The sequence below is a fragment of the Pteropus medius genome, unplaced genomic scaffold (assembly GCF_902729225.1).
Source record: "Pteropus medius unplaced genomic scaffold, Ma_sr-lr_union100, whole genome shotgun sequence".
In the NCBI taxonomy this organism is placed as follows: Eukaryota; Metazoa; Chordata; class Mammalia; order Chiroptera; family Pteropodidae; genus Pteropus; species Pteropus medius.
The window spans coordinates 638,081-651,897 of NW_024352947.1; the positions used below are offsets into that span (position 1 = coordinate 638,081).

Below are 13,817 nucleotides of genomic sequence, written 5' to 3' on the forward strand. Positions count from 1 at the left end.
CCATGAAAACATTGCTTAAAATAAAGACATCTCATGATGACAAACGGACCATAGGACTGTTCGAGAAGTATACTGGAGGTCAACCTTCTTCCTGATCAAAGTCATGCCACGCACAATAGAGCCGAAGTTAAATTTGGTCTAGAGAGAAAGTCCAGCCAATCTGTGGGAAGGAACCTGGATCTGAACTTCAGATCTTTAGAGACACACCTACTGAACGTAGTGAAGAAAATTTGAAACTCCAGAAGATTTCAGTCAAGACCTAGGGATTTGATTAAAATTCGGAAAAAAATTTGTTTTATATACCTTGGATCATTTTGTCATTGTTTCAGCCAACTGGTTTAATGTGTTTTATAAGTATACGGTTTCATTTGTAGTTGAAGGTAACTGAGTGACAATTACCATATTGTCACACAAATACCGAACTGCGGTTCATGATATGTGTGTTTCACACGGAACCACATGCTTTCTAATGTTTTTATAATCTTACCTTGGAAGTCTGCTTTGAGTGTGCATCTTATTCTTTTTGAACGTGCACTTTATAAATGTAAAAGAATTGGGGGGAACAAAAAATTTACCTTTATTCCCCTTGTTGTTTTCCTTACTTATTCATTGTTTATACAGTAATAATTAGCTAAATAAAAAGATGTCTTGTGACAAAAAAATTCCGGAGGACAAACAAACAAAAAGTGGGATGTTAAAGGCAAATATTTGAAGTAACCAATAAACAAAAATACAAACATCTCTGATGGAGGGACTTGGATTAAAGATACAACCCATGGCCTTAAAGAAGACAGCCCACACATGTTGAAAGATCTGCTGTCATGTTGAAACCAGGAAAGAATATTAAGAAATGGATAAACTTTGAAAAGACAGAAATCTATACAGATCTATAAGCACTTATAAGGAACCCATTTCAGAAATATGAATGCGTCCCGAGTGAGGCAGAGAGAGAAGGTAAAGTTTAAAGTCCTGCTTCCTGTTTCCTGCCGGAGGGGAACACTCAGGACCGAAGAGGGGACTGCAGGAGGAAGCGGCAGCCGGAATCAGAAGGCGCAGAGAGGACAGACCCCGTCAGCTCAGAAGTCTCACGAAGACACCCAGACACTCTTGTTAAGGAAAAGGAAACTAAACATTTTAATCACTTCGTTCTGAATCAGATGGCAAACACGGTATCACGCAAGAGAAATGTAAGGTGAAAATGAGTTAACAGACGACCGGTGCATCACTGGAATGAGGCGCTGAAGGATCAGAAAACGGGTCCGATTTATGTCCTGCGCGCGAGAACTATATCGACGTAAGTTGAAAATGATAAGGGACCGTCCACGGTCCGAGATGAGTGATGGGGCGTGAGCGAGGAATAAATGGGGAGGACAGCGAGGAGTCGTAACTTGACTTTTGGTGACTGCAATTAACCAAAGCACAAATGGAAAATCAACACGAAGCCTCGTACCGAACGCAGAGGCACGTGAGGAACAACCTGAGCAGATGGGCAGGTAAGGACTGGACAGAAACGGTCAATGCAGAAGAAACAGAGTTCAAGAGGCGGCGGGTGATCTCAGAAAGCAGAGCTTCTGTGAGTGCACTCTGCTATTAAGACAGAGACTGTGAGAACTGACTTATGCTCATGTGACTGCAAGAGCCCTTACCGCACAGGAAAAGGAGTAATCGGCATAAGATAGAAAAATAAAAAATAGCTTTGCTTCGAAGAACAGCCATCGGGAAGGCCTGCTCGGCCAACCCCTCCACGGAAAAGTCTTCTGAAGCGATTCTTCTGACTCCTTGCTGCGTCAGCTTACCCTGCCCCGTTAAAGACAGTTTCATGGACTCTGTCATCTACTTAGCTACACGTGACAAGAAGTGACCCAGTGACTGTGGTTAGGACTGTACCTAAGCTGAGCTCTTCTTGGGAAACAGCTGTTTAAATGTTAACCTGGGATCCGAGGTCTGCTCAGCTTCAGCCGCGGACTTGGAGGCCGAGGTGGCCAATGTCCCCCCAGCCTGGAGAGGCGGGGCACCTGCCAAGCCCCCTCCCCCTGAAGGAGACTGCGAAGGGCTCCTCTGCGATCCTGAGACCCGCCGGTCCCTATGACGAAGCATGAGTGACCCATCTCAGGGGTCGGCGAATGTTTTCCGTAAAGGGCCACGGAGTCTCTGCTGCGACTCTTCGACTCTGCCATTATAGTGTGAAAACAGCAGTATTGAAACGAATGGGTGGGGCCGTGTCTCAGTAAAACTTTATTTGTAAAACTGTGGTGGGCTGGATGGATTTGGCTCTCGGGTAATAATTTTACAAGGCCTTATCCATCTGACGAAATGGTGCCCCCCATCCAGCCTCGGGTGCTGCTTCACGCAGGAAGAGTGATGGAAACGTCCTCACGAATGTGAAGACCGCTACCCACCACGGGTCTGGAGGGAACTGTGACCACCCGGCCCACCTGTAAGGTGAGGGGCCTCCGATCTGGAACCATCAGAAAAGTGACCCTGCCACTGCCTCAGCAAATGGGGCCTGTGGCACATTTTGGTCTTTTCCAAAAATGACTGCGATGATATTTCTGGCCTTACGTGCCCCTCCAGAAACTTGGCATTCTTCTAATCGAAAGGTCAAGTTCTTTTACCTTTGAACGTTTTGATTTTTTTTTTGCGATGACCTCAGAAGTAAGACCTTTGAGGTCAAGCTGATAAAGGCACCACGGCTGCCGTCTGACTCTTTGTGTTTGGGGTGTGCACCCTTGAATTTCAGTCGATGAGTAAGGAACCACAGGCCACACGGGGAGGCCACGTGCGGGTGTTCCAGCTGACAGTCAACGTCAACCACAGAAAAGTGAGTGAGGAAGGCTCTGAGGTGACTCAAGTCTCTGTCCCTCTGCGAGACACTCTGCAACGTTTGATAAATTCCCATTTAATGTGTGAGATCCCAAGTAAGAATCTCCTGAGCTCATCCAACTCCTAAACAATGAGAAATAACAATAAAACAGTAATTGTTCTTTTAAGCCAGGAAGAATGGGGTGACCCATTCTGCAGGACATGTCTCTGCAATGGGTTTTGGTAACTGCAGTGGGGTGCCGCTACGATGGTGTGCCTTAGGAGGAATAAACAGACTGTGAGCTAAAGCCTGATGGCCCTCAGGAAAATAAGAAAAATTTTCCTGGAAGCTGGAGGAAAGGAGGTCTTCGTTACGTAGTGGGAAAAGTTTAGCAGTGTTGTTACTCATAGCAACGTGAAAAGTGGACAACGTACCGAAGGAGCTGATGGACCCAGCTAAGGAGATTTCCGGACCGATGTCAAAAGTGTCACCTAGTTTCCTTAAGCTGCTTACAGACAGAGATAAGCAAAAGAAAGAACTGTTAAATATTAATGATTCAGCAAAATTAAAAATAGGACTACCGTATGATCCGGCATCCCCACCTCTGGGGATATGCCCAAAAGAACTCGAACAGGATCCTGAAGAGATGTCTTGCACATCCATGCCCATTGCAGAATTCCTCGCAACAGGGAAAAGGTGGCAGTAACCCGAATGTCCTTTAACAGATCAGGCAATATAGAAAATGTGCGATATACACTTAATACATGGAGTATTAACTCAGCCATAAAACGAAGGACATCCTGCCAGCACTTGAACACTGTTGGTGGAGTAAGTTTTGTTATGTGGGGTTGTCTGTTTCTTTGTTTTTGCCACAATAAAAAAATTAAGGATCCAGGACTTGCTGGGTTCAGAAACAACACAGTTTCTTATTTTCTGACTCTCCGAGTGAAAAACAATGTTAAAATTAGGAAATGACTTTTAGGCAGAGATCGAATCAAGTACACTGTGAAGAAAACGTGTTCTGGACGTGAAGCCAGGAGTGTGACTGTAAAACTCTTTGTTAAGATCTCAGAAAGATTTAAGGGGTGCATCACAGACCCTTTCAAAAAGACAAAAGTCTCTTTCAGAATCTTAAAAGCACGGGTTGGGGATCTGCTGTAGCAAACAAAGAATCTGAGTTCAAAGAATCTGAATCCCACAGCAGCCTTACAGGGAGGCCGAGGTAAAAAGTGCTTATCTTTGTGACATTTGTGGGTGTGGCTTCCGTTGAATGTAATAAACCCCAATAAGAGTCTTAGGAAACCCACCATGCTTTTTAGAGAATTACACCGGTGAAAACATCCCCAACGCGGTTTCAGAGGAACAGAGACATTACAAAACGAAAGGTCTCTGTATCTCTGAACTACTTTACAAGCAGGAAGCAATCTAAAAAACCAAACCAAACAAAAACTACTCGGCTCCAAAGACCAGCTACTTCTTACAGAAAAGAAAGGATATCTCAAATAGAACTTGCGAAAATAGTAGTTTCCACATACCCTTCACCCAGTCTCACCGATGATGACATATTACATACAAAGAAGCATAATTATCAAATTCAGGAAACCCGCATCGGTGCAACGCTATTAACTAAACTACAAACCTTATTTGGGTTTCGGCGGTGTTGACATTTTGCATAAAGTATCTTTTTGACCTCTCTGTGACCCGAGGCATAACTCTTGTAAACAATATACAAAGTCTTGCTTTCTGTCCACCTGCTCTCTGCCTTTGAAGAGTTTGTTCCATTTACATTTACTGTAATTACTGATATGCTTGCGTTTAAGTCCCTGTCTTGTTATTTGGTTATCTTCCCATTTGTTCTCTGTTTCTCTATTGCTCCTGTCCTTCCTTCTTTTCTTTTTGTGGGACTAATCTATTATTTTAACTCATCTATTCATTTTCAGTGTTATATCCCTCTTTGTATTATTTTTAGAGGTCGCGTTAGATTTCAATAAGTATTTTTCAGTTACCACAATCTATCTTCAAATAAGAGACTTACGACCTTATACTCTCATTCACTCACGTCTACCCTTTGTCTTATCTTGTATTTTCATTCTACCATAAATCCTACAATGCATTAATTTTTAAAATATCAATGATTTTTAAAAGAAAAATGAAAAAACATGTAAAATATAAAATTTTTTAGAAGTTTTTTTCAACCACATATTTACTCTTTCTAGTGCTCTCCATCCCTTCCGGTATACATTGAATTTTCTCTTTAGCTTGAAAAACTTGTAATACAGGTCTGCTGGAGATAAATTCTCTCCACTGTTGTCCTTCTGAAAATGTCTTCATTTTGCCCTGATTTTTGAAGGACGTTTTCACTGGATATAGAATTATACATTAAGTTTTTTTCTTTCAGCATTGTATCTTTTATTTTCATCTAGTCACCGTTATTTTTGTGAGGTCAGCCATCTTTTCCTGTATTTAATGTGCTTTTTTCCCCTCTAACTGCTTTTTATAGTTTATCTTTATCTTTCACATTTTTGATAATAATGTACCTAGATTTTTATTTTGGGGTTTAATCAACTTCTTGTATTTATAAGCTGATGTCTTTCATCGAATTTTAGAACATTATTAGGCATTATCTCTTTGTATATATTTTTTTCCATTCTCTCTGCTCCTTCTGAGACTTTACCCATATATTGAGCGATCTGACATTGTTCCACAAATCTCCTTTTATTTTCATGGGTCGCATTTCTTGTTTCTTCGTGTCTTATAATTTTTGACTGCATACTGGGTGATACGTATTATAAAATACTAACAAATGAAGTAAATAATATCTCCTTCTAGAAAAGTCCATGCCCATTTTGTGTGGAGCCACTCGAGCTGGGGGCTGAGTCCGTTTGCTCAGCAGTTGGCCTGTCTGGGCTTTGCCGCTTCTCTAGCTGGGTTTGGTTCACATTGGCTCCCAATAGTGGAATGGGGACTTTCCATTCTGAGGACTTAAGTAAGATCTGTGCAGTGGCAAGTGTCCAGAGATCTCTTTGTACTTGACAGCTGGACTGTCAGTTCTTTATGCCATGAGTGATCTCTTTCTGCTTTACGGCTCGGTTGCCAACTTTGGGGTTACTGAGGAGTCCTGTCTGTTCTCGGCGCTCGCCCCATCTTCTCGCGCCTCGGGGTCGCTGTCTGTCCTGCTGCACCGCCAGTCTTGGGAGGACGGCCACCTTCCTCGTCGCGGAAACCCAGGCTGCCCGAGCAGAGTCTCTCGCAGGTCCTCCCCCGCCCCCAGCCCTGGCACCGAAAGCCGTGGGGGTTTCGGCCGGGCTTCCGTCGGCCCTCCCGCTCTGCTCCCTCATCCCACGGGCAGATGTCTTGTACTTGGGAGAAAACCTGCACCCCTGAATGTGCCCAGCCACTGACAGACGACGCTCCGGCACGCCGGGAAGGCTTTCTGAAGAGCCGACGAGGGCTACGATCGTCTCGAGGGGCTGGATCTCCTTTAAAGCTCGTCCGTCATGCCCACGTAACCTCATCTGCTCTTAAGTTTGGGGATGGCAGAATCCTCTTACATTCATTTCGTCAAGGATGAGAGAAGCCAGGGACCTTTTCTCTTCTGTGAAGGACTCACTGTTTTCTGAAATTTAGTTCATGTGGGTTTCTTCGGTATCCGATATGTTTCAGACATTTATTTTTAAGATTACCCGTTCCGTTTCGGCTCTAAGGTGAGCATGACGGTCTCTCTTGACTGTCTACATCCTAACAGAAGAGGGAATCAGCAGTCGCCTTTTCTCGTTCATGAGAACATAAGCGCTTTTCCCTGTTGTTATCAACTCTTGCTGATCATTTTTCCAGGCTGCAACACGTTTCGTTGAATGGGCGAATCGTTCTTTTATCGTTAGACATCTGGTTGTATTTCAGTTTATCTTTCTCATAAACGTTGTTGCTGTGAACAACCGGAAAACCATTTTTAGCCGCTATGTTTGCATGGCGGTATACCATGAGAACTGCATTCTACTGAAAATCCAGTCACCTATTTTGAGAGGGCAGAAAGTAGGTGCTTAATAAATGCATTTTGTCAAAGCCTCCCTGAACAAAAATATTCACAGTGACGCTGATAAAGTACCCCGGAGATTTTATCGGCGTGCGTGCGCCTTTTTAAACTGTAAAGCACACGTGATGTCCCACCTGCAAAAGTCTACTAAGACTGAGCACCAGGGAATGAAAAATAATAGAGAATGGAATGAACCTGGGATGCATAAATGGATTCGGAAGTCCGTACGTTACCTAGAAAAGTAAACACACCGTGAGTGTATTTGCATTTGGAGAGGGGAGAGCCTCCGTAATGTCCATCGATTACCAAAGGGGTCCACGGCCCTGACGTGATCAAGCAGCCCTGCCACGGAGCCCCGTGCTTAGATGGAACAGAGGGCTGGCGGGCATCTCCGCAGAGCAGCTCCGCACGTTTGAAAGTAACGAGAGTACATTTCAACGCTAACCGTGGAGAACACAGAGCATCTTATTAAGGGGACGGCGTGAGTGAGCAGCCAGGCTCGGCTGGAACGCAGCACTCGTCATCAAGTTTTACGAGTCCCACAGTCAAGGCGAAACCACCTGTCGCCTTCGGTCTTCTCCCCAATTTCCCTGCTTCCGGGACGTTTAGGTCTCTAAGGCCCATGGGTGCTTCCTAGGACTCCACTGAGACGGGTGAGGGTCTCGACCTAATACTTTGCCGCTCGTTCCGCCGTTTAATGGGAAGCTGGGAAGTGTTTTTGTTTAAGAATTACTCCACCTCCGTTAGGTGTGACAGGAAGCAAATATTTATGTGCGTTTTACATATGCTTTTCAGAACCAAATAACATCTTGGGAGGCACACGAAAACATTTAAAACTTAGATAAAATAAATCTCTTGTTCCTAATAAACAGGATTATTTTATGCGTTATTTGATTCTAGAATTTTTTTTTTCCACCTAGAACCTCAGAATGCGATGTTATCTGAAAACGGAATATTTGCAGATGTAATTAGTGAAACGTGAAGTCCTACCGGATTACGGCAGGTCCTGAATCCAACGACTGCTGTCCTTGTAGGGAGATTGAAGACACGAAGGAAGAAAGCCAGGTGACGAGGGAGGCAGAGACCGGAGTGACGCAGCCTCACGCTAAGCAGCTCCCGGGATTACCAGCGGCACCAGGAGCAAGGACAGGGCCACGGAGGACTCTGCCCCTGAGCCTTCGGGGGAGTACGGTCCTGCTGACGCCTTGGTTTCAGACTTCTGGCCTCCAAGACGGTGAGAAAATAAAACTCCCTGTCATCTTGAGTCTATTTTCTGTTGTTTCGGCCACGGTGTTTGCGGTAGTTTGTGACAAGAGTTCTAGAAAACTAACACACCAGCCATATGTAAATCTGTTCTGCAGGAGTGGATGGCGGGTGGCTGAGCTAGGCGCCGCGGGGGCCTGATGTGTGACACCCGGTCGCGCCGAGCGGCGGGCCACCTGGGCCAGAGCGCAGCGGCAGAAGGCACTGCATCACCAGTGAGGCTCAGCTACACGGGGAGCCCCGAGAGCCCCCCCAAGCTCAGAGCCCCAACTGCACACCACACTGACGGCAGACCTCACCCCAGGGTGCTGCGCAGAAGAAAAGTGACCAGGAGGATGTGGGCCTCACTGCAGAGGCCAGAGGAAAAGGCACATTTCTGAGGAAGCTGTCCCCTTGCGGCCCCAGAGTCACGGCAAGCCACACCTTTTCCTTTCTTGGAGAGAAGCAAGGACAGGGGAGAGAGGAAACCTGAGACGCGATTTTTATCTCAAAGAGATGAAGATTTATGACAAGAAACTCTTTAAATTACTGCGTCGGGCAAAGATCGCCATATTAGGCAAACATTTAAATTTTATTTCAACCACCTAGGAAGACCAGGTGCTATAGGAGTAAAAAAAATAAAATAAAAAATAAGGGATTGTAAGCTGACGAGATCCTTGCAATCTGTGAGGTCAACCAAGGGTTGTCTCGCCTAAAAAAAAATTAACAAACAAATGAAATAAAATAATAAATAAACTTAAAAAAATTTTTAAAAATAAACTTAAATTTATTTCACACCACTTAAACAATAGGGGCTTGTCAGGAAGGCCAGAAGTTATAGAGAAAAATCACATTTTCTGTCCATGTGAGTCTCAATGTGAATACAATTTACAGATCCCACTATACGTGTATAGTCATACTTTCAAAGTTTTAAAATATATTTGTCTTCTAAGTGAAAACGTAAACTCTGAAAGGAAATAAACCAACTCACCCTTAACACGACTGTGGAGCACGGGCTCTGATGCAGTACCTAACAGGAGACCAACTGACGGCAGGTGTCAAACGTCACACTTGGAGGACTTCGGACCGGCCACTGCGAAGACAAGGAGAGGCTTTTCCACCCTCGAGAATGTGCTGTTCACTTCGGAAAAAGAGCAGATATCAGTTGTTTCCAAAGGCACCGCAAATGATCTTTCTCGAACTATCAAAACGGAACAGCTGTATGTCATAATACTCTTTAACTTGGGAGGTTTCAGTCACTTCACTAAATCTTTTATGGGTTTCTGTGCATTCGCTGAGTGAGGACAAGGTTAAAGAGAACGAGCATTTCTATTGTGCATCAAGTCGACAATTACTTAAGAATCCACTCCATGTTGCATTTTTCCAGGTTCAATAATAGACTCAACTTCTATTTTATAAGAAAACAATAAAAGAGATGCTATAAGGTGGCACAGAAATATTGCTAGAAATGGGATAAAATGAAGATTTAAAAAAAGATAAATGTTCAAAGAATGGGATGCATCTCTAGCACTGAGCACAGTTCTTCGCGCCCAGTGAAGATTCGATCGATATGCATTGTCGAAGGCACGAACAAGCCTCGCCTATGAGGTGGGGACCAAAGGATAAAGTTCACTTCGAACAGGATTTTGAAAGGCAGGAAGGATGTGGATACCAAAAATGAAGGGGAAGCACATTTACAGAAGAGGAGCCGTTAAAAGGGTCGAAGCAGCACGGGGCACGTTTAATGAACGATGATCAAACCCGCGTGGATGGAACAGGGACTTCACGTGGCAGAGTCACGGGCAACACCAAGGAGCCTCAGAGGAGCTGGCCCGGGGCTCTGACCTCTATTGCTGGTCCGAGGGGGCTGGGCTGTCTGTGACCAGCACGGGACCACCACAGAGGTGACCCGGCGGGTGAGGGCTATTTTGGAACAATGGAACAGCTGGCACATCTGGCGTGGGCGGAAGTAGAAAGAGACAGAAAAGCCAAGGCCAATCACGCGTCCATCGCTCGGGATGCAGCGAGCTCTAATCGGCCCCGTTCAAGTTCTCTTGGTGTCACCCCCAGGTGGGGCGGGTTGGTCGCTCTCAAGTCTCACCGCAGAGACTGAGCCGTCCGCCCACGGAGGGCCTGTGACTCTCCCCGCACGCCCACGGGGCTCGCCCTGTGCCTGGGTCACGACGACTTCATCAGACTTCGCAGGAGCATCACCGCATCCTTAAACACCCCTGCAATTTCTCCGGGGCTTTACAGTAAGCAGAAAACTTACTCTGGGAACAGAACTTCCATACGGGGACACAGGCTGGTTGCTGTGAGGCAAGTCGTCTGAGTGGCATGGCAGAGTCACACCCCAAAGCTCCCTTGCCTCACAGCAACCAGCCTGTGTCCCCGTATGGAAGTTCTGTTCCCAGAGTAAGTTTTCTGCTCTCCTGATGCTCCATTGTCGGCTTGTTGTTTCTGAAGATTCTTACACTTCTGCAAACTGGATCTGATGAGCCGAGGCAAGTCCCTCGAGGAGGACCCCGGGCGGCCTCTGCGGAATGTGTCACCTTAACACAACATTCCTGCAGACGGATGACATCTTTGTTGTGTTTTACATCCGAGGAAACACGTAACAGGGATAAGAAGAGTGAGTGACTTAATCTTACTGTAACACGTCACCGCCCTCAGTCCGGGCGTGGTCCCTGGCTCCGGCGGGGCCGTTAAATGCTTTCCCCACTCTTGGCAAGAATATGGGACAGTTTGTAGCATCTGCCTGTCTCCGTGGTGTACACCCTTCCAGTGTGGTTGATTTCAAGTCACCGACGACGTCACTGAACTGGGACCTGGGAAGAAAGGTGCACCCTCTTCCCCTGCCAGCCGGTCCGGCCAGCTCCGCACGCTCGGACTGCGGACGGTCGGAACACAGAGACTGTCGTGCGCACTGTCTCTGTGTGTGTAAAAGGGTTATGTGGCAGCTGGAAACGAGCCACCTGAGCACTCTGTTACAGAGCATCCTAGCGGTACGGAGAAAACTACTTCCATTGTGTGTGGCCGTCGAGCTCAGCTGTAAAGCGCCGCTGACTTGCGTTCCGAGTTGTGCCCACCAGTGACCTCCACGGCGTATCACATCTGTGCCATTTCCCTCTCAGGATTTCTCAGTGGAATTTAAAGCCACGGAAAGGATGCCGTCCCCACGGAGGGAGCACATGCGTACAGAGAGGAGCAGGAGCCGCGACAGTCAAAACGCACTAGAGATGTCAGAGATCAAGCAGAGGAGGAAGCCCAGAAAAGACGACGGAAAAATGTCAGCAAGGCCCAAGGAAGACCAAGAGCATCGTACCTTGGAAGCTGAGAGTGGACAGTTTTTCCAGAACACAAAGATCAACTGCGTCTGAAGTCGCTGAGACATCTAGCACTTAATTCTCGCGCACCGTCATAAGTAGAACTGAGAGCTTCGACCCAAGGCCACAATACGCGGCGGGAAGAAACCGGATTATTTCCCCAGGGTTTACATTAACGACACCCGTAAGCTGCTTTAATGAGAGCCTCATGGTCTTCTACTTTGGTAATGGTGGTAAAGCACACACCACCACGTTTACCATCTTTCCGCATACGACTTAGTGGCGCCGAGTGGCACTCACAGTTTTGCAGCCACCACCACCCATCTCCAGACTCTTCGTTTTGCAAAACCGAAACTCTGCCCCCGTTAAGCAGCGGCGCTCGCCTCCCTCTCCCCCACCGGGCCGCACCCTGGGCCCCTCTCCGAAAGTGGCCTCGTACCACACGCCAGCTGAGTTCACCGAGCACGAAGTCCCGAAGGTTCGCCCACGCTGTGACACGCCAGGGTCTCCTTCCTCTTACGGGCGGATAACGCCCCACTGCACGCAGAGAGGACCGTCGGTTCATCCACTCATCTGTTGCGGGTACCTGGGCTGCTTACGCTTTTTGGCTACTGTGAATAATGGTGCCATGAGCTTGGGCCTGTGAGCATTTCCTTGAGACCCTGCTTTTCATTCTTTTGGGTACATAGCCAGAGGTGGACCGCCGGGTCGCATGTTGTTTTTGATTTTTGAGGAGCCGACATGCTGTTTTCCACAGAGGCTGCACTACTTTGCGTCCGCACCCAATGGCTTCCAGTTCTCCACGTCCTGGCCACCACTGCTTTCTATATTTCTGCTAGTAGCCATCCCAACGTGGATGAGGTGATATCTCTTAGTGGTTCTGATTTGCATTTCCCTGATGATTAGTGATACTAAGCGTCTTCTCATGTGCTTGTTGGCCATTCACATGTCTTCTCTGGAGAAATGTCTATTCAAGTCTTTTGCTTTTTAATCGTTTTGTTGTTGTTGTTGTTGTTAAATTATAGGAGTTCTTTATACACTCTGGGTGTTAACCCTTTATGAAATATATGATTTGCAAATATTTTCTCCCATTTCATACGTTGCATTTTCGCTGGTGATCGTGTCCTTTGATGCACAGAAATTTTCACTTTTGAGGTAGAAGTCATATTTTTTTATAATGAATTACCTACCATCTCATAGTTTGGTGTGCCTTATGGTTTATGTCACATGACCAAAAAAGAATATTGTGTCTTCTCCATATTTTACTCATAACGAATATGACAATAACTTTAAACATAACATTGATGACCAGCTGTGATTCTTTTCCCACTAATAAAATGCATGATGTCTCCGTCGAAGATAAATCATAACATCTTTTCAGTATATTTTAAGAGAAAAGAAAAATTCAGAATAAAGTCTACCTCATCTTTCTCATGTTTTCTGAGCAGGTATGATTTCATATTTATTAAAGTGGTCAGTTAAAAATCCAATATTCCGAATGTATTTTCAAAACTTTCTGAAGGTGGTGGTGAGGATGGTGAGTCACTTGTGGCCTTGTCATATCGTAGGACAGATTCACTGTGGTGTCCAAAATAGACATGTCACCACTGCTTCGATAAGAAAAGCTACCCGCAGCACCCAGCCCCTCACCCACAGCCTGTCGGAATCCTTGGCCCGCTGATGGCTCTCAATGTCAGGTTTTCAGTAAATGGAGTCCCACGCAGGAATACGTTTAGGACTAATTTTATCATACTGACAAATTTCATACTGGTAAAACCAAAAAACTAGATATCCCATAGTCTCTGTGCTCACGCAACTAGCGACGAGTGTCAGAGGAGAATTCAAACTCCGTAAATGTGGTGTAGCTATTCTCATGCTAGATTGGTAACTTTATGGACGAGGCTGCGAGAGCTGCCGTCTCTGTTACAGGGTCAGAGAAGTTTCCAGAACATTCCACAAATAGTGCAGACAACTTTTTTGCGTGTAGAGAATCCCACTTGGACTGCGCCTAACACACAGTGTGCCACCGCTTCCCTAAGCTATAATTGGATCCTTCATCAGGGTGGCTACTTGACTTTAAAAACATTTTTATAAGAGTTTATTTGAGCCAAGCTGACAACATATGCTGGGGAGCAAGGTCTGAAACGCTCCCAAGGCGGCTACTTTAAAATGATTAAATATTTGTATCCAACAGTCAGACTGAATTACTCCAACATCTGAGCCTTCCAAACACGAGCAAGCAATACAGAGTGTTCTTGATTTTTTTAACCACGTTCCAAAGTGAAGATCTAAGTCCCAGGTCTGATAATGGCCAGATGGGGAGGCAAAGGCTGGAGAGCGGCTTATCTCCACGCCCAGAATCACGCTGTCGCTGTCGCTACAGCTCAGCCAGCTCTTGGCCTCCTGCAGAGGC

The 13,817-nt window shown here is 45.9% G+C and overlaps 1 long non-coding RNA gene across 5 annotated transcripts in view; it reads right to left on the reverse strand.

Annotated features, from left to right (window-relative positions):
- Positions 1 to 2,654: 2,654 nt before the first annotated feature.
- LOC120592640 (uncharacterized) overlaps positions 2,655 to 13,817 on the reverse strand; it is a 40,250-nt gene continuing 29,087 nt past the window's right edge. For 2 of the 5 annotated variants that reach the window (XR_005650176.1, XR_005650174.1), the window contains exons 4-5: positions 9,070 to 9,219; positions 8,177 to 8,532 (exon numbers count right to left, since the gene is read on the reverse strand). This is a non-coding gene — a long non-coding RNA (uncharacterized LOC120592640). The other 3 variants (XR_005650177.1, XR_005650178.1, XR_005650175.1) reach the window with 3 other exon arrangements.